General features: G+C 41.2%; 1 non-coding gene across 1 annotated transcript; it reads right to left on the bottom strand.

Annotated features, from left to right (window-relative positions):
- Window positions 1-15972: 15972 nt before the first annotated feature.
- LOC115934527 (U4 spliceosomal RNA) lies at window positions 15973-16113 on the bottom strand. The gene has a single exon (XR_004070300.1). It is a non-coding gene; the product is annotated as a U4 spliceosomal RNA (small nuclear RNA).
- Between the last annotated feature and the right edge of the window lie 3011 nt (window positions 16114-19124).

Here is a 19124-nt window from a genome sequence, read left to right as displayed (position 1 = left end):
GGCACTGCTATAGAGCTCTCTCTCTCATCTAAATAAAACCCTCTCATGGCTGCACGGATTAGGGCATCCTGTCAAGGAATATTTTCTTATGCTGGACTGGATAATTTTGGATCAGTCTCAGGCTTTTCATCCTGAACCTGCAAACATAAACCTCACTCTCACCTCACTAGAGATGATTCCCTTGATTGAGAATCAACTTCACACCATGGAAGTCATGGTCACTCTCATGTTCCCTGATACCTTAACCAAACTGATCTTCAGCACATTCACATATGCATCTTATATCTCTTAAACAGGACAACTTGTGTGGTGGCTTGTTCGCGTTGACTCATTTAAGTTGGGCACTATATTTCCCAGGATAAGTCGCCCTGTGTGGCTTATGAAGAACTCAGGTGAGAATCAAAAAGCAAAAGTGAAGTAGTGGCCATTACTCTCTAAAGGTGGTTTTAGATGTATAAGGTAATGAAAACATGTAGAGGTGCCTAGCGGGTTCCCATTTGCTCTGGCTCTCTTCTGATTTGTATCCAGCTCCTCAACTGTTGGTCCTGTTGACCAACATCAGCCTCTGGGCAGCCTCCAGATGTTTGTGCACTCTCAGATGTGCTAGCTTCACATTAACAACAGCTGTCTATATACCCCCCTATGAACTCCGCTTCCAGTCTCATTTGCTGTGCTGGACATGGGTTCTTAAAAGGACTGCCGAGTGTCTTTTCTGATCCTCCAACTCCCTCTTCTGGATCTTCATTTTCCCAGCTCCTCCTACAATTAAGACTGAACTCCTGTGACAAGTGATTCCACAACAATCATGGGAACTCTGCTCCCTGTCCAAATCCAGTCTCACTCATCTTGTTTCCCATGGACCTCTATTTCTCTAACTTTCTGGACTCCATTCTTTGTCCAACCTGTGCTTTTCACCAGAAATACTTTTTTCTCTTCATTAATGATAGAAGAATTCATATCCATCCTTTGAGGATTTATTTCCACTACCAATTCTAAACTCCACCTGGTCATTCCAACTGGAGACAATTTCTCATTTGAATTCTTGCACATTAACACTTTTTATGGGTTTCCTCTCACTGTGTTTTATAGTAAGTCATTTTGTTCTTCCTAATAGAAAGCAAATCTCTTCAAAGACAGAAAGCATGAGTGAAGCCCCTTGTACCCTAACGTGATACACCCCTACCCTAACATATTTAGTATTCAACGAATGTTCGTTGACTTGAATTTAAACATACATAAATAAGCTCTTGAGAAAGTTAGTGATTTTGCCTAAGGTTATAAAGGGAATTCAGTTAATATATTAAAAATATCTGAGGAAAGACAGGAGTGGTGGCTCATGCCTGTAATCTCAGTACTTTGGGAGGCTGAGGTGGGAGGATCACTTGAGCTCAGGAGTTGGCGATTGCAGTGAGCTATGATGGCACCACTGCACTCCAGCCTGGGTGACAGAGTGAGACCTTCTCTCAAAAATAAATAAAAATTAAAAGTATTTGAGGACAATTTCGTATTCTTGAACAGGCAAGGATCAATAAAATAATAAATGAACATATGTTCTCAATGTGCCAAACTAAAACTTTTATAATGTAGTTCAGAGAATGCTGAGTGGAACATTTATTTTCCTTTCTTCAAAAACAATGCCAAAATAATTTTGTAATTAAGCTCATGGTCGTTGAGACTCAAATGATTTTCAAGCTGTGTTGTCGTTAAACCAGGTGTATTAGTCCGTTTTCACACTGCTGATAAAGACATTCCCGAAACTGGGAACAAAAAAAGGTTTAATTGGACTTACAGTTCCACACGGCTGGCGAGGCCTCAGAATCATGGCGGGAGGTGAAAGGCTCTTCTTACACAGCGCTGGCAAGAGAAAATGAGAAAGAAGCAAAAGCGGAAACCCCTGATACACCTATCAGATCTCGTGAGACTTATTCACTATCACGAGAATAGCACGGGAGAGACTGGCCCCCATGATTCAATCACCTCCACCTGGGTCCCTCCCACAACCTGTGGGAATTCTAGGAGATAAAACTCAAGTTGAGATTTTGGTGGGCATACAGCCAAACCATATCACCAGGGAACTCATCTGTATTTTTCTGCAAGTGAAATTTTACACGAAATTCGAATACCTTAAAAGTAGTGCAGACAAGGCAGGTGCAGAGGCCAAACCTGTCCTTTGCTTCTTTTTCCCCACCAAACCATGGCCTGTTAGGCACCTCTGGGGAGGTGATCTAATGGGATGATTAGCTTCTTGGTACAAAACTCTTTTGGTTTATTATTTTTATTTATTTTTTCTTTCTTTCTTTTTTTTTTTTTTTTTTTTGAGACGGAGTCTCGCTCTGTCGCCCATGCTGGAGTGCAGTGGCGCGATCTCGGCTCACTGTAAGCTCCGCCTCCTGGGTTCCCGCCATTCTCCTGCCTCAGCCTCCAGAGGAGCTGGGACTACAGGCCTCCGCCACCACGCCCAGGTAATTTCTTTTTTTGTGTATTTTCATAGAGACGGGGTTTCACCGTGTTAGCCAGGATGATCTCGATCTCCTGACCTCGTGATCTGCCCGCCTCGGCCTCCCAAAGTGCTGGTATTACAGGCGTGAGCCACCGTGCCCGGCCGGTTTATTATTTTTCTATTGTATTTTACAGTATCCCTTTTCCTCGTTCTCCTAATACCCTAATTCTCCTGCGCTCTCTCCTCCAATTAAGTTTCCTTTGTTTAGGGTTTTTTACTTATCTATATGAAATCTTTTACTTATTTATTTGATTGTGTTTCAGGACCTCCTGAAACACAATTTAAAAATTTCCACAACAGCATTTTTATTTCTGAGGATTAAATCTTGTGTAAATGTGTCCGGAATTGGTGGGTTTCCCCCACGGTGAGGCAGCTAAGGCCGGGCGAGAAATCGAGCGCAGCGCCGGTGGGCCGGCACTGCTGGGGGACCCAGCACACCCTCCGCAGCCGCTGGCCCGGGTGCTAAGCCCCTCATTGCCCGGGGCCGGCGGGGCGGCCGGCAGCTCAAGTGCGAGGCCCGCCAAGCCCACGCCCACCCGGAACTCCAGCTGGCTCGCAAGCCGCGCAGCCCCGGTTCCGGCTCGCGTCTCTCCCTCCACACCTCCTTGCAAGCTGAGGGAGTCAGCTCCGGCCTTGGCCAGCCCAGAAAGGGGCTCCCACAGTGCAGCGGTGGGCTGAAGGGCTCCTCAAGTGCCGCCAAAGTGGGTGCCAAGGCCGTGGAGGCGCCGAGAGCGAGTGAGGGCTGTGAGGGCTGCCAACACGCTGTCACCTCTCATAAAGACATATGTTAGACATGCAGAACCTCAGGCCCCATCCTGGACCTACTGAATTGGAATCTGCCTTTTAGGAAGATTCCTAGGTGATTCTTCTATACTCTAAAGTTTGAGAATCACTGCTTTAGAGGATTTGGGGGGTATTAGGTTAGAAAAAGGGAGACAATGTGAATTTATGTATGGTAGGCTTGGGAAATAATATTGAATAAATTATATACGTAAGGAAAAGTTGTGCTGGATGCTCCTTTCCTGTATGATTCTGAGTTAGAGTTGGGCACAGGAGAAATGTATGTGACATTTGGAGGGCAGAGGAGGCAGCAGGCAATGGCACTCAGAAGGTTCATTGTAGGGTTCTATGTATATGGCCAATGATCTGCTGATTTGCTTCTTTGGGGCGGGCAGCAGCAAGACCTGCAGCTTCATCTGCATCAATGTCTGCATGTGTGTCAGATCTTGCTGGGTCCCCTCCTCCAGCTTCTCCAAGTCCAGGGCCAGGCACCTGCGCAGCCCCACAGTGAAAGGCACGAGATTCCTGTAGGTCACCACTGTTGCAGTATGGACAGGGATATTCCTGCATGTTTCTGTTTGTCCTCTTGGGTTTCAGTTTGTTTTTGTGAGTTCCTGTTGGCCTTCGTGGATTCTAGTTTTTCCTTGATTTCTCCAGCTTTGTAGCCAAATTTATTTTCCTATCTCTTGGCCTACCTGACCTGTAGCAACTTCAGACTCACTGCCAGGTGCAGAGGTAAGAGACTTGCAGAAAGACCTCTCCATCAGCTCTTGCCTGAGGTTCCTGGTTTGTGACTTTTTTTTTTTTTTTCTAATTCTCTAAAATGCTTTCTTCTGGAGTTTTATTTCCCCAGCTTCTCAAACAATTTTAAAGTTTAAACTTTTTAATAAATCCCTTCTTCTGTGTCCATCTTTGTGATCCTCCTCCTCTGATTAAACTCTAATGGATACACTTACTGATTCTGCTAATGATTTCCCACCTTCTTTCAGATGTGGCTGATTGCACGTTACCTTATTGATATGATTTGGCTGTGTTACCACCCAGTCTCATCTCAAATTTAAATCCCCACGTGTGAGCGGAGGTGCCTTGTGGGAGGTGATTGGATCATGGAGGCATATTTTCCCCATGTTGTTCTCTGTCTCAGCATAAGTGTTTCCTTATGCCTTAAAAAGGAGACTTACTTTTTCTAAAAGAACTGTCAAAGTTTGATATGCTAAAAATAGTTTTTATTTTTTGGTTTCTTGATGAGGCACACAGGATAGCCAAGATGCTACTTACTGCCTTTCTTTAGTAAATTTCATATAGGTAAGTAGAAAACCCTAACCAAGGGGAACTGAATCAGAGGTGGGAGCTCAGAAGAAGTAGGCTATTAGGAGAAAGAGGAAAAGGGATATTGGAAAATATAATAGGATAGTAATAAACTAAAATAATTTCACACCAAGAAACAAATCATTCCATTAGATCAGCCTCTCATATTTTCCTGTAGCTACATTTTTTGGTTAACCTTTCAAATTAACCAAATGTGAGTTTAACATAATTGGAAGACACAGATTCATTTTTTCCTATTTTAGTTAATGTCAAATTTGGCCAGAAAAATGATGCCATTCTTACTCCTTCATATGAAATATTCTGTTTTATATCTCAGGAGTCTTCTTGTACCTTAAACTGAGTTATATGGTTGAAAAAAATAGCTTCCCTTCTTCATAATGTAGTCTATTTAATCTGCAGCCCACTATTAATGGCCTCTGGAATTCATTCATCTTTTCCAAATTTTCTTTTCTATCCTTCACTAGGGTATGAAGAAACCCATGTCTTCAGCTGGGCGTGGTGGCTCATGACTGTAATCCTAGCACTTTGGGAGGCCGAGGGCGGTGGATTGCCTGAGCTCAGGAGTTTGAGACCAACCCGGGCAACACAGTGAAACCCCGTCTCTACTAAAATACAAAAAATTAGCCGGGTGTGGCAGCGTGCACCTGTAATCCCAGCTACTCGGGAGGCTGAGACAAAAGAATCATTTGAACCCAGGAGGTGGAGGTTGCAGTGAGCAAAGATTGTGGCATTGCACCCCAGCCTGGGTGACAGAGTGAGACTCCCTCTCAAAAACAAACAAACAAAAACCAAATCAAACCAAACCCGTGTCTTCAGGTGTAAGCTTATTTTATTTTAGTTTTTAGAATAAGTCCTAACTTTTTTTGCACTAGCCTTGTCTATTTCAGGCAGGTGCCCTGGGAATCATACTGTTAATATTTTCCAGATTTTTATACTGGAGTCATACAGAATGTATGAATCTCACTACTTTCAATCAAGGCAACATTGCTGGTGTTACTAGAAGACTTGTTGGTATACCGTGTCCCTCTGCTTGAATGAGGGCTCCATGAACGGAGAGACTTTGGGTTGTTCACTGTTGTATCCTCAGTGCCCAGACAGTTCATGGCACACAGCAGGTGTTCAGTCAAGATTTCCCCTTTTTTGCCACACATGCTTTTAAATACGTAGCCTTAAAACAATTGCTCACAGCTTATTGAAGGGAATCAGGAGATGCTTTGTGGAGGGTTTAATGTTAAATCACCCTTGTATCACGTGTTGCTTCTTAACCTGATTTGTGTGACTCAGTGCAGTGCTCTTAATGTGTCTGTTGCCTGAATTATGACTGTGTTTGCATTTTTCCCTGTGGTAGGCTGAATAGTGCCCCTAGCCCAGATGTCCATATCCTAACTTGTGGAACCTGTGAATGTTACCTTATATGACAGAAGGATTTTGCAGATAGGGTTAAATTGTGATTCTCGAGATGGGAAGATTTGCCTCAATTATGCAGGTGGGGCTGATGTAATTACAGGGACCTTTATAAGAGCGAGGCAGGAGATCACAGTGAGTAGCAGGAAATGTGGCTATGAAAGTGAGAGGTTGGAGTGATGCAGCCACAAGCTAAGGAATGCTGGTAGCATTTGGAAACTGGAAGAGGCACAGAATGGAATTTTCTCCTGGAGCCTCTAGAAGGAACCAGCCCTGCCAGCACTTTGATTTTAATCGTCTGAGACTCCATTTGGAATTCTGACCTCTAGAACTGTAAGATAATAAATTTGTGTTCTTTTAAGCCACTAAGTTTATGGTGATTTCTTACAACAGCAACACAAAAATGAATACATTGACAATGTTTTTCATTTGTGGCAAATGGCTTCTTTATTTTGGGGTGATCTTTAAAATTTTTTGCCATTATTTAGCTGTCTTTAAGTTTGAATGTGAAATAGAATTTTGTCAAGTTAACAATGCATTATTGATTTTGCTTCTATCTTTGTACATTATTTTGAGATTCTTTAAAGTTTGATGAAGGTAATTTCACAAAAAACTGAATCTAGTTTACTTAGACAACTTAGAATATGTTAGGTAATTTTTAAATTTAGGGACACATCTTTTTATATATTTATAAGTCACTTCCATAATGACTTTTCATTCATTACCTCATTTATTCTTCACAGCAACCCTTCAAAAGTAGTGTTAACCTTCTCTCATTCTGCAGGTGAAGAAAGTAGTTTAGAGAGTATAATTTATTTTGCTCAGGGTCATCCAATTAGTAGACAAAAGAGAAGATATTTGACTTCAAATCTGCCTCTGAAAGATAGGCACTTGTTGCATTATTTTATTCTTAGCCCATTGGTAAAAAATATCTTAAATTAGTAAGGTGAGCTTTGCCTATGTTGTCTTTTGTTTGAGAAACTAGAAAGTATTGGCAATTAGAATCTGCATTCTCCCTGTTAGGAGAGAGTGGACAGTCTCTGAACTGGGACCCTCACGTGCCTGTGTTTGTTGAGGTTTGGATTGTATCTACCGGTCTGAGTTAGATTCAAGGATGTCAATAGAGTGTGGCAATAGTCAGCAATTCACATTCATGGAGCAGCCAAGTCAGATTAGATAGTTGATAAGGAACAAGGGAGTTAAGCCATAAGAATAAATATTTACCCATTAGACCAACAAATAAATGCATCAATGCCTTGATGACAACTCCGTGAATGAAATGGACAGCATAAATTGATAGACTTTTTAGAGGCCAAGGGGGAGGGGGTATATCAAAATGTAAAATGTGCATGCAATTTGGTCTAACAATTTTACTGCTAGGATTCTTTCAAGTCTTGCAGGACCAGAGCAGCATATAGTCTAAGGCTATTTTTTCCCCATGCCTGAGGCAAATCCTATCTGAGTACTCTACCTCAGCGGTTCCCAACCTTTTTGGTACCAGAGACTGGTTACATGTAAAACAGTTTTTCCATGGACCAGGGTGGGGGGTGGTTTAGGATAATTTAAGCACATTACATTTATTGTGCACTTTATTTCTATGTTAATTGTAACATATAATGAAATAATTATACAACTCACCATAATGTAGAATCAGTGGGAGCCCTGAACTTATTTTCCTGCAACTAGACAATTCCATCTGTGGGTGATGGGAAACAGTGATAGATCCTCAGGCATTAGATTCTCATAAGGAGCATGCAACCTAGAACCCTCGCTTGCACAGTTCACAATAGGGTTCACACTCCTATGAGAATCTAATGCTGCAGCAGATCTGAAAGGAGGTGGAGCTCAGGCGGTAATGCTTGCTCGCCTGCCACTCACCTCCTGCTGTGTGGCTTGTTTCCTAACACACCACGGATTGGTACTGGTCTGTGGCCCAGGTTTGGGGGCCGCTGCTCAACCTGCTGCTCCATGGATTATGAAATTTCTGAATCTGGCTGGCTGGAGCAGGTACTATTCCGGGCCCTGTGAGAGTGTTGGGTGCTGTTCCCTCTACTTCTTTCTGATGGCTCGTTTTCTGGACTTAGATCGTTTATTTATATGTACTCTTTGATCTGCTGAATACTTGAGGAGCCTCTGCAGATTCGCAGGTTTCTGTCTCTGGGAAGTTCTCTTTGCTGCAGTTATCTGTGCTGCCAGTTCTAGCCTTGTTAGTCTCCCTGGAGTCTCAGTTGCATTTCCTCAACTTGGGAAGATGGTTGGATTTTGCTGAGTTTCCCCTGCCTGCATCAGGAATTCTCCTGAGTAATAAGTTGGGACAACCATAGAGCTCACTTGTCTCAGATGAGACTTTAGACTTAGACTTTTGGGTTAATGCTGGAATGAGTGAAGACTTTGGGGGACTGTTGGAAGGGTATGATTGTGTTTTGAAATGTGAGGACATGTGATTTGGGAGGGGCCAGGGCAGGCTTATATGGTTTGGCTGTGTCCCCACCCAAATATCATCTTGAATTGTAGTTCCCATAATCCCCACATGTCATCGGACAGACCAGGTGGAGATAATTCAATCATGAAGGCAGTTTCCCCCATCCTGTTCTCATGATAGGGAGTTAGTTCTTATGAGATCTGATGGTTTTATAAGAGGCTTACCCCTTTGCTGGGCACTCGTTCTTCTCCTTGCTGCCACCATGTGAAGAAGGATGTGTTTGCTTCCCCTTCTGCCATGATTATAAATTTTCTGGACCTCCCCAGCCATGCTGAACTATGAATTAATTAAACCTCTTTTCTTAGTGAATTACTCAGTCTCGGACATTTCTTTTTTTTTTTTTTTTTTTTTTTTGAGACGGAGTCTTGCTTTGTCGCCCAGGCTGGAGTGCAGTGGCGCGATCTCGGCTCACTGCAAGCTCCACCTCCCGGGTTCACGCCATTCTCCTGCCTCAGCCTCCCGAGTAGCTGGGACTACAGGCGCCCACTACCACGCCCGGCTAATTTTTTGTATTTTTAGTAGAGACGGGGTTTCACTGTGTTAGCCAGGATGGTCTCGATCTCCTGACCTCGTGATTCGCCCGCCTCGGCCTCCCAAAGTGCTGGGATTACAGGCGTGAGCCTCGGACATTTCTTTAGAGCAGCATGAGAACAGACTAATGCAAGGACCCTCTGTACAATTTTCCATAAAATTTACATCCCCACCAACAGCGTACAAGAATTCCCTCTTCTCCACACTCCTGACTCTTTAGCAGTGAAATAATCATTCCTGCTCATGCCTGTCTTGCGACTGTCTCATCTCCATGTGAATATACCTGCTCGCTACCTCTCAGTGCTTTTGCAGTCCATCTTTTTGAATCTCGGAACAAGCCCAAATTCCTGGACTAGTCAAGCATGTAATATTTTATTTTAATGTCCCCACTTTGCCAATGTTCTAGCAAGGTTCATTTAAATTTCAGCAAGAATTCATGTGAGACATAAGCAGGATGCATGTCCAGCTGGTTTTTAAAGATAATTTCTGATTTTTTTTCTCTTTGAAAATTCCTGACTTCTATTTTATCCTCTGAAGACAGAGTTTTCTATTTAAAATATCAGTTTGTGCAGCTGTTGTGTGACTTTAAGTCAAACCTAGTTTCTGTCTTTTACTGTCACTGTAATACACTGCAAAAATTATATTGCTTTTTTCGAATTTTCCAAGTTTATTTCAGATATGTCACTTTTTCCTTTGTCATGGATTAACGAAGCTGCTTCCTGTTTGGTTTGTGGATTTTATTTAAGAGTGTAATAAGAAAAATTTAAGCAAATTTCTTAAATTAGTTATTGACCTGAGACATTAAAAAGATATTGTTAATTTATAATCTTTTTTGATCATTTTTCCAAAATAAGTGCTGATCTCCCAAAGACATCAAAAACTGCAAGTGTGTGTAAGTAAATCTAGTGAGGAATTAATCTTGGCAGGGTATAGTCAGATTTCTATTTGAAAGGCTTCCATTTATTTCCACATGACAGACCTATATCTAGTGAACTTTGATCAAATGCTTGAGGTGAAGTGAATCGAAGGACACCCTCATCAGACAAGCATTTTTTTTTTTTTTTTTTTTTTACCTTCCCTATGACACCTGTTAGTTGCATGTAAATCTCCCTTAAGGGATGACGTGTATCTGAAAACACCCACTGGATGTCTAAGCCCAATCATGGTAGTCAAAACTTCTTGGAATGATACATTGAAGACAAATAAAACTGTATCTCTTATGAGCAAATACTGTTTGGAATGGAGTTCCAACATTTTGTTTCTGAAGAAGCACACTTTATTTCATTCCAGTTCTTACAATCTGCTCCCCAGAGAATTTCTTGTAGTTTTAGCTCACTGTCTACCAGAAAGCAACTTGATCAGTGAGGAAGAAAAAAAATTCTGCCGAAGTCTTTATCATTTTTAGGTAGAAATTATTTGTTGACTATTGTGGCCAAATTTATGAGTTTGATTTTTCCAAGTAATTAATACTAGATACAAATAATATAGTTTCTCACAAGAAGTATTTACATAGTTAAAGAAATACATTTCAATATGGTTCCTTAGTGAGAGTTTTATAGTGAGACAGTACCGCTTCTAGAGCTGGGTCACTGGAGCCCCTGCCCTGTGTACCCTGCCTTCTAGTTGCCACCCTGAACTCCAGTTCCTCACTGGGCAAGGGCACCCACACACCAGCAGCTTCTGTCCTCCTCCCTCCCTCACCCACTTCTACATGCTGTCCTGGTTCTCCAGGACCATAGAAGTCCCTGTGCAAATGAATGGGCCTGCTTTTAGGTCCCAAGGCATCCTCCCCAGATGGATCACCCAAAGTCCAACTGAGCTCCAGTTGTTTACCCCTGTGGCTACAGGGCCCAGCAGCATTTTTGGGGGTATGTGATCAGGACATACAGATATAGACTGGCTTCCCCACGAGCTGTGCTGAGGCCCTTTGTGGTACCAGGTGGATCTGGGTGGTGGTAGGTGGGGGCTGTGGAAAGGTGTGATCCCTTTTCTCACCCATCACAAGGGGCACAGCTTACACCCTTATAACAGAAGACAGGTTAACAAGACAAAAGCATAAGGATTTATTTAATCAAAGTTTTGCATGACACAGGAGCCTTCGGATATGAAGACTCAAAGACCCAGGGAAAACTGCCTATTTTTATGCTTAAGTTTGATGAAAAATGGACAGCCATATGGAAATGTGGTTGGACAAAAGTATATGATTGAGTGGTAATTGACTGAGTGAATGGGGAGACCCCAGCAAGGCCTCTCTGTTCAGAGTCTTCTTGGCCTCTCTGTGTAGCATTCCTTCCTCCTGAGGCACAACCCCTCTGAAATGAGGGTCTTCAAGGTAGAAGGAGAGAGTGATCTTTCTAGGCTTTATGGTTTTCTTTGGGGAAGAGAGGTTCTACTTCTATGGCCTGCCTTTGGGAAGAGGAATTGTTTTCTATGCTTGCTTAGAGGGAGAAGAAGGGGCAAGAAACAGGAAGATGGGAGAAGGTTGGAAATACCTTGCTTCAGAGGCCTTCCAGTTTCCTTCAGTTCAAAGTACTCAGCATGCCAAGGTGCCAAGTTTAAGGGTATTGTGTTTTGAGCCCTGACAGCTGTACGGGCCTAGGTACCACAGTTTGCATTCTTTCTGGGCTGCAAATGATGGGGGAAGGACTTGGATGGATGGGAAAGGAAGATGTCAGGAGAAACGGAAGCACATGTTGTTTTCTCCCAACAAGTTTAAATATAGCATATAAAAGGAGTGAATAGCATTGAGTTAAAAAAAATGTCCAATGGGAAGATGACAATCAAATCAATTGTCAAGGACAAGGGGTCCTTAAATTATATGTACTGGGTTGGGCTGCTGTCTCCTTTTTTTTTTCTGTGCTCCTGTGCCTGGGCCTTGGAGATCCTGCCTAGAAATGTTCTTGTCTACCACCTTCTAGTTGGGGTGAGGAAGAGCAGGAGGCAGGCTGAAGGGCCATTCCTGGGTGCAGGTCACCGTCCCACTGGAGCAGACATGAAATAGGCCATTAGTGGTATTGGAAAGCATCACAGAATTTGCTAAAGGCAGTCAAGGGTTCCATGTCCCTCAAATGAGAGAGAACAAATAAGGCTTTATAAGTGCAGGTGCTCACTTCAATTTTCCTGTTGGAAATCAAGGTGGAAGCTCTTCTGTGGTAACAGGGACTGGACTTACTCTTCTGCCTGAACAAAAAAAACTGAACAAAATATATGAAACGATGGTTTACCAAGACATGGGACATCAGGTAATAAAAGACAAGAATTCCTGGGAGAGGAGAAACAAATGAGGTGAGGCCTAGGATTGCCCCAGTTTCCTCCCAGGAGAGAGTTTCCAGGCCATGCTGGAGGGAAGCAGATCCCAGGAGGAGGAGGTTGGTGGTATCCCTGAGTTGAGGAGACAGAGCTAGAAATTGGGTAGGCTAAGGTGGCAAAGTATCCAGGGGGAGAGGGCTCCAGAGAACTTCAGAGCTCTGCAGCAGGTCCTCTAGTCTTCATCTGAGCATAGGTCAGTGTTTTTGTCGGGGGAAATTATCTGAGGTCAAGGTGGAAAAATTCAAAAGGTTTACAAGGAACAAACCCCGAATGATCTAACATACTAAAAGACAGATGCTCTCAGATTGAATAAAAAACCAGTATAGTTGGGATGTAAAATTATACCTTGACAAAGCAAAGTTTAATGTTAAAGATTATTTAAATTAATTTAATACAATCAATTACTACATTTAAATTAAATAAAAATTATTTTAAATCTGCAATGAAAATGATATATGACCATCTGGAAGATTTGTGTACTTTCATAAAATTTGTAGCAAAATTAAAATATATTTGTTTCAATCATTTCTATTTTGACAAAACTAATCATATATGAGCATTAAACATTTAAAAACATTTTTTCAACTCTCATTCAAAATCATGGATGAATACACTACAAAAAATTCTCCATATCATATAATGTCATGGAGCTTACTATAGTGTGGGGGTAACTTTTACTTGTAAAGGGCCTACTGAGTTTTCAGTAGGGTCTGAATTAAATGGTTTGTTAAATTTTTCTGCAGTCATCTAGAGCCTATGCTTATTCTTCTGGACGAATGTGAGTTCATTTGTTGAATTTAATACTCAGATAGGCCAGGGCATTTAACATTAGTTGAGAGTTTGCCATAAGCCAGCCACTTTTCTAACATTCTTGTAACAACCCAGTGAGACGGATATTGCCATTATTTTCTCATTTTTACAAATGCAGAAACCGAAGTCCAGTGAAGTTAAAGAATTAATTCGAGGTCACTGATAAATGGCCCAGCATGAATTTCATATATTCTGATAAACAGCCAATTCGTCTACTACATTATATCATGCCAGTATGGTGGTTTTACTTCAATCTTCCATGGTCATGAGGAAAGTATAAACTTTTGTTTGAATTGAAACAGTAGAGTAAGTGAATTCTGAAGTAATCTCTTTAGAGCAGGATTTCTTCCTGCCCTCTTAGCCAAGTGCTGAGTTGGAAGATGTTTTGCTGGGTCAGCACTAGATTCATAAGTGCCTCAGTAAGGGAGCCAACCAAACCGATCGTTACTTTTTATTCAGATCTGCATAAATTACTCCAGAATTCTTTTCTTCCCCATTTTTAATAGATTTCTAAATGTCCATTCAAAGTTATATATCTTTATTTCTGTAGCAACGCACACATTTATTTCAACATACTCAAAAACTTTTGCTGATAATAGAAGCATTTAGAGTGCTACTTTAGCTTGGGCCTCTGTAATAAAATATCTTAGGGCTGGGCACGGTGGCTCACGCCTGTAATCCCAGCACTTTGGGAGGCCGAGATGGGTGGGTCACTCGAGCTCAGGAGTTCGATACCAGCTTGGCCAACATGGTGAAACACTATCTCTACAAAAAATACAAAAATTAGATGAGCATGGTGGCATGCACCTGTAGTCCCAGCTACATGGGAGGCTGTGGTAGGAGGATCCTTGAGTGAGACCCTGACACACACACACACACACACACACACACACACACACAGTCTTAGTCTAGCTGTCCAAAACAATAGAAATTTATTTTCTTACAGTTCTGGAGGCTAAAAGTCCAAGATCAAAATGCCTATGATTTGTGATGAGGGCTCTCTTCCTGCCTGTAGATGCCACCTTCTTGCTGTGTTCTTATGTGGCAGGCATAGGGTAAAGTGGGATGGAGTGGAGAGCAAGCTCTCTGGGACTCTTATGAGGGCACCAATGTCGTCAGGAGAGTGGCAGTCTCATGACCTCATGTAAACCTAATTATCTTCCAGAGATCCCATCTCCAAATACGATTATATTGGTCTTTGAGGCTTCAACATGAATTTTGAGTGAACAATGTCGACATTACTGTCTCAGAATTGCCTTCTCATATGAAATACCTTAATTCAATTATAACAACTTTTGCCATTTCGATAAAGAATTCCAAAATTAAGATAAATTTATTTTTACTTACATTTTGAAAAATATATTTTTGCTGTCCAATTTTTATTTCAGTGAAAATATTTCCTTTTATTCTACTGCTGTTACAAATAGTGGGTTAGAGAGAAATCATTTAGACATAAGTTGCCTTTCTTTGTATTAAATTTGTTTTATGTTAAATTTTGTGCTCTGAATATCACATGGTAATGTGACTTTAATAAAAACATATTACACCAAAGATAATGCAATGTCTGAAAAATAAATCACACTGGGGAGCACCATCTAGCAATGGAGTCCAGTGACGTCTAGAGCATGGACAGTGTGTGCAGTAAATGGTCAAATTACAGATTACAAGTGAGTTTGGCAAATATTTCCATAAATGTCTCTCCTCCTCCTCATAACACCTTTATAGTTTCTAATTCTATCAGAATGTAATATGAAAGTTTATGATGGTGTCTGTTTAAGCACATGTAAGTCCTGCAGGTGCGTAATCACATATTACCCTCATAGCCACCCAGGAGCCACCATTGTAGGGATGATTACACAGGGGCACAGGAATTCTGCAATGTGCTCAACTTCACAGAGTTAATACGCAGTTGGGATGGACTGTCAGCTCAGCTGTTTGACTCTGAAGCTCACACTTTTTACTACTATATTAGAATCGATTCATTCAGATATAAATATTATTCAGGGGCAATTCTCAGATACGCAGGTAGAATTTGACCTACATTGGACCCCCTGTCATGTGAATCAATGACCCTCATTCTTAGCTATTGGCTGACTCCATCCCAACAGCCTGGACAAAGCAGCCAAAGTATTCTGTCACTGTGAGAAACTGGTTGGTTACACTGTTTCTCCATTCAGATGAATTAGAGCTGTTCACCCCTAAGGTTAGCTGCAAATAGCAAATTGGAAACCATAAAATATCACGTATCAAAAGGCAAATGGTTTAACTTATTCTGACTTGGAAACTGCTCTGGAACATAGCTCTAAATGACTAAAAATCTTTACTATGTTTGGATGGAAATTTTAAGGCATAAATTTAAGGCTGCTTCTAATATCTATTGCATATGTAAGAGAAAGTGGAGTTTGATTTTTCCTGTTGTCTCAGAATTGTGGCTAAAACCCAAAGCTGAGGACACAAGGCACTAAGTATTCCTAAGCCACTAATAGTTGCCAGTGCATGCTGAGTGGCATTTATCCTTACTACTACCACTAGTTACCATCTCACCCTGTCCCCTGATTTCCTCCTGCATCCCAGGAACTTGGAGGAACAACTTTCACAATTTGTGGTTGGAGGTCCTCTCTCCTATGTCTGTCCTTGGAGAAGGTGGCAGTGGTGCTTTTCCATTAATGGAGCCAAGTGAGTCAGCTTTGATAAAATGCTCATGAAGGTTTGGGGTGTCTTGAAAAAGAGGAGAGTGACACCCTTTCCCTTCAAGTACTTACTTAGCTGCAGAATCTGGAGACTTAAAAAAAAATTGTCAGCTTTTTTTAAACCTGAGATAGTTAAGTCTCCATAGAGACTGTCAAAAATTGCCTATGCCAGCTATATTTCAAGTCATGATGATGGGGTATGGGAAAAAGTTTTTAATTAGCAGTAATCACACCTCGAATAAACCTCATTGGTTATGAGACTGCCACGGTACAAAGCTAGAATCTGGAGACTTCTGTTGCTATATGTATGACATGCTTTTCTTTTCAGCTCTCTTCCCTCATAATAGAAAAGAAGAGGGAAATGCTCTGGCCCGTGTCTCCTGATTTTGAAGATGTGTTCATGGCAAGGTTGAAGGAGAAAAGGTGTTAAATGGAGAAGCCCTTGGAGACTGAGAGGATATTGGACACATAGGTCTAGCGTGAAACTTCACAAGTACACCCCTTATGTAGAGGCTGACACATCAGGGGAGGCCATCACAACCAGATGGAGGCAGTTTAAACTACAAGAAGAGTAGAGGCCTTTCCCAACTCTATGTCTTCCCATGGAGACAATCACATGAGGAGAATTTTGTTGCCTCAGCCCCATCATCATCTTGTCCCCGAATCCATGGTAGCAAATGTCCCTGGGCATTTATCCAGAGGAGAGGAAATTTGTATATAAAAGAGACATCTGCACCTCCGTGTTTATTGCAGCACCACTCACAATAGCCAAGATAGGAATCAACCTAAGTGTCCATCAATAGAAGAAGAACCACATGGTGCACCATGGAATGTTATTCAGCCACAAAAAGAAAGAAATCCTGTCATTCACAGCAACATGTGTAGAACTGGGGGATATTATGCTAAGTGAAATAAGCCAGGAATAGAAAGTTAAACCCCAGTATGTTCTCACTCACATGGGGAAGCTAAAAATTAGTTGAACTCTTAGAGGTAAAAACTATAGCAGAGGATAGTAGAGGCTGGGAAGGGAAGAGGGACATGGGCAATGGAAAGATTTGTTAAAGAATACAAAATTAAAGGTAGATGGGGAATAAGTTCTAGTGTTCTATATAAAGCACTGTAGGATGACTATAGTTAACAATAATATAGTTTTAGACAGCCAGAAGGAGGATATTGAATGTTCCCAGAGATGATAAATGTTTGAGATGATGAATATGCTAATTACCCTGATCATGATATAGTATCAAAAGGTCACTATATACTCTGTGAATATTATTTCAATTATGTGTCAATTCAAACAATGAAGTTTTTTAAAAAAGAAGGAATAAAAAGTGTCTCAGAGACAAACCACGCCTTCCTCCTTCACTTCAAACACTAAAGCTTGCGTGAGGTAGGGGAAGTGGTAAGAGAGGACAAGAGTTCTGGGTCGAGTGTGACATTCAAATATTAAAAATTTAATGGCATTGGGTCTTTTTTTTGAGACAGGGTCTCACTCTGTCACCCAGGTTGGAGTGCAGTGGCTGGATCAGATCATGACCCACTGCAGCCTCAACCTCCTGGGCCCAAGCAATCTTCCTACCTCAGCCTCTGGGGCTACAGGTACACTGGGCTAATTTTTAATTTTTTTGTAGAGACAGGATCTTGCCATGTTGCCCAGGCTGATCTTGAACTCCTGAGCTCAACTGATCCTCTCATCTTGGCCTCACGAAGTGCTGGTATTTATAGGTGTGAGCCAATGTGCCTAGCCACATTGAGTCTTAATTATTGGAACAAAAAAGATTGTTGACACTGTTTTAGTAACTAAAAATGACTACAGAATCATCCTAAGACATTGTTAAGGCAGCAGTCACCCAGCTGGAAAAGCAAATTTGATCCAGTGTTGCTGGTGGACATAGTTGAAAGACAAAAATAATTTTGTAATTGAACTCCAACAAATTGTGACTTCTCAATCGGCAGGTATATTTATAAGCAAATTGTTTTCTCCCAGCAAATTTCCATGTCATTTTCTTTATGGGCAAATATTCAGTTGCTTTTTCTCTTATCTCAATCATGGGTCTCCAGTAGGATTTTCAGTGATGATGAAAATGTTCTATATATGTGCAGACCAATATAGTATCCACTATACCCATGTGGTCATTGAACATTTGAAAATGCGGAAAGAAACTGAGCTTTTAATTTAATTTTAATGTTGATTTAAATTTCAATAATATGTGGCTAGTAGCAATAGTGCTGGTCAACACTCTTGAAAAAAATTGAGTAAAAGCAAAGGTGAAGATGAAGGAAAGTTCTATGTTAATAGGTGTTTTTGTATGAATTTATTCTTAAGGGCAGTACAGAAGTATTAATGTATATTAACTTGGCTAGGACTTATTTGAATACAATTTAAGGAAAATCTTTACAGTTTTAAAAATAAGTCACATGTTCAAAAACCCATTTGTTGATAGTGTTGAAAGAATGGAATGCCTAGAATTGACTCTGCAAAACACTGAGGCATAGAAAATCTTTACTCAAAGATCATTTTCCCATGGGTCATTTTTCTGGAAATATTTGCCTTGACCCTCAAGTAAGGTTAAGAGTGAACGCGTCTCCCTTAAATTTATTGTGTACCTAAATATTACTATCTTTCAGCAATTTGGCCAAAGCATGGCTAAATTATGAAGTCAAGAAAGCCAAGATGGCTGAGCCTTTCTAGTGCGTATGAATTCTTCATAATACCCCTACCAGAATCAAGATGGATATGATGGGGTGCTCTGATCCATTGCAGATAAAAGAGAGCTATGTTCTACTCACTCTTCTTATCAACATAAACCAATAGTCTGATTCTTATTATTTATATTAAGGTAATCCATATCCTTTTGTTACAGCAAATAGAAAAACAAACTTCTCTAAACTGAGGACGTGAGGCGCTATCATGGATTCGGAGGAGCCTTTCACCCTGATTGCCTACTACTGTTAAAAGAACTAAAACAGGTGTTCTTGGCTGATGGATTCCAATATTCAAATAGTGAGTATATTTATTCAGGAACTTGGCTGTACATTTTGTAGAGAACTCATTCTGGTTGGCTCAACAGGAAGCGCTAATGCTCCAAGTCAGTTATTGTCAGCAGGTATACCAACTGGCTGCCTGCATACCAAGTTCTACCAGGAGACTGGTTGCAACAGTGTTTTTTTTTTTTCCCCGAGTTGAAATTTCACTCTTGTCATCCAGGCTGGAGTGCAATGGCGCAATCTCAGCTCATTGCAACCTCCGCCTCCTCTCTCTCTCTCTCTATATATATATATACACATA

The sequence above is a fragment of the Gorilla gorilla genome, chromosome 3 (assembly GCF_029281585.2).
Source record: "Gorilla gorilla gorilla isolate KB3781 chromosome 3, NHGRI_mGorGor1-v2.1_pri, whole genome shotgun sequence".
Classification (NCBI taxonomy): domain Eukaryota; kingdom Metazoa; phylum Chordata; class Mammalia; order Primates; family Hominidae; genus Gorilla; species Gorilla gorilla.
This window is presented reverse-complemented; position numbering and strand designations above follow the sequence as displayed.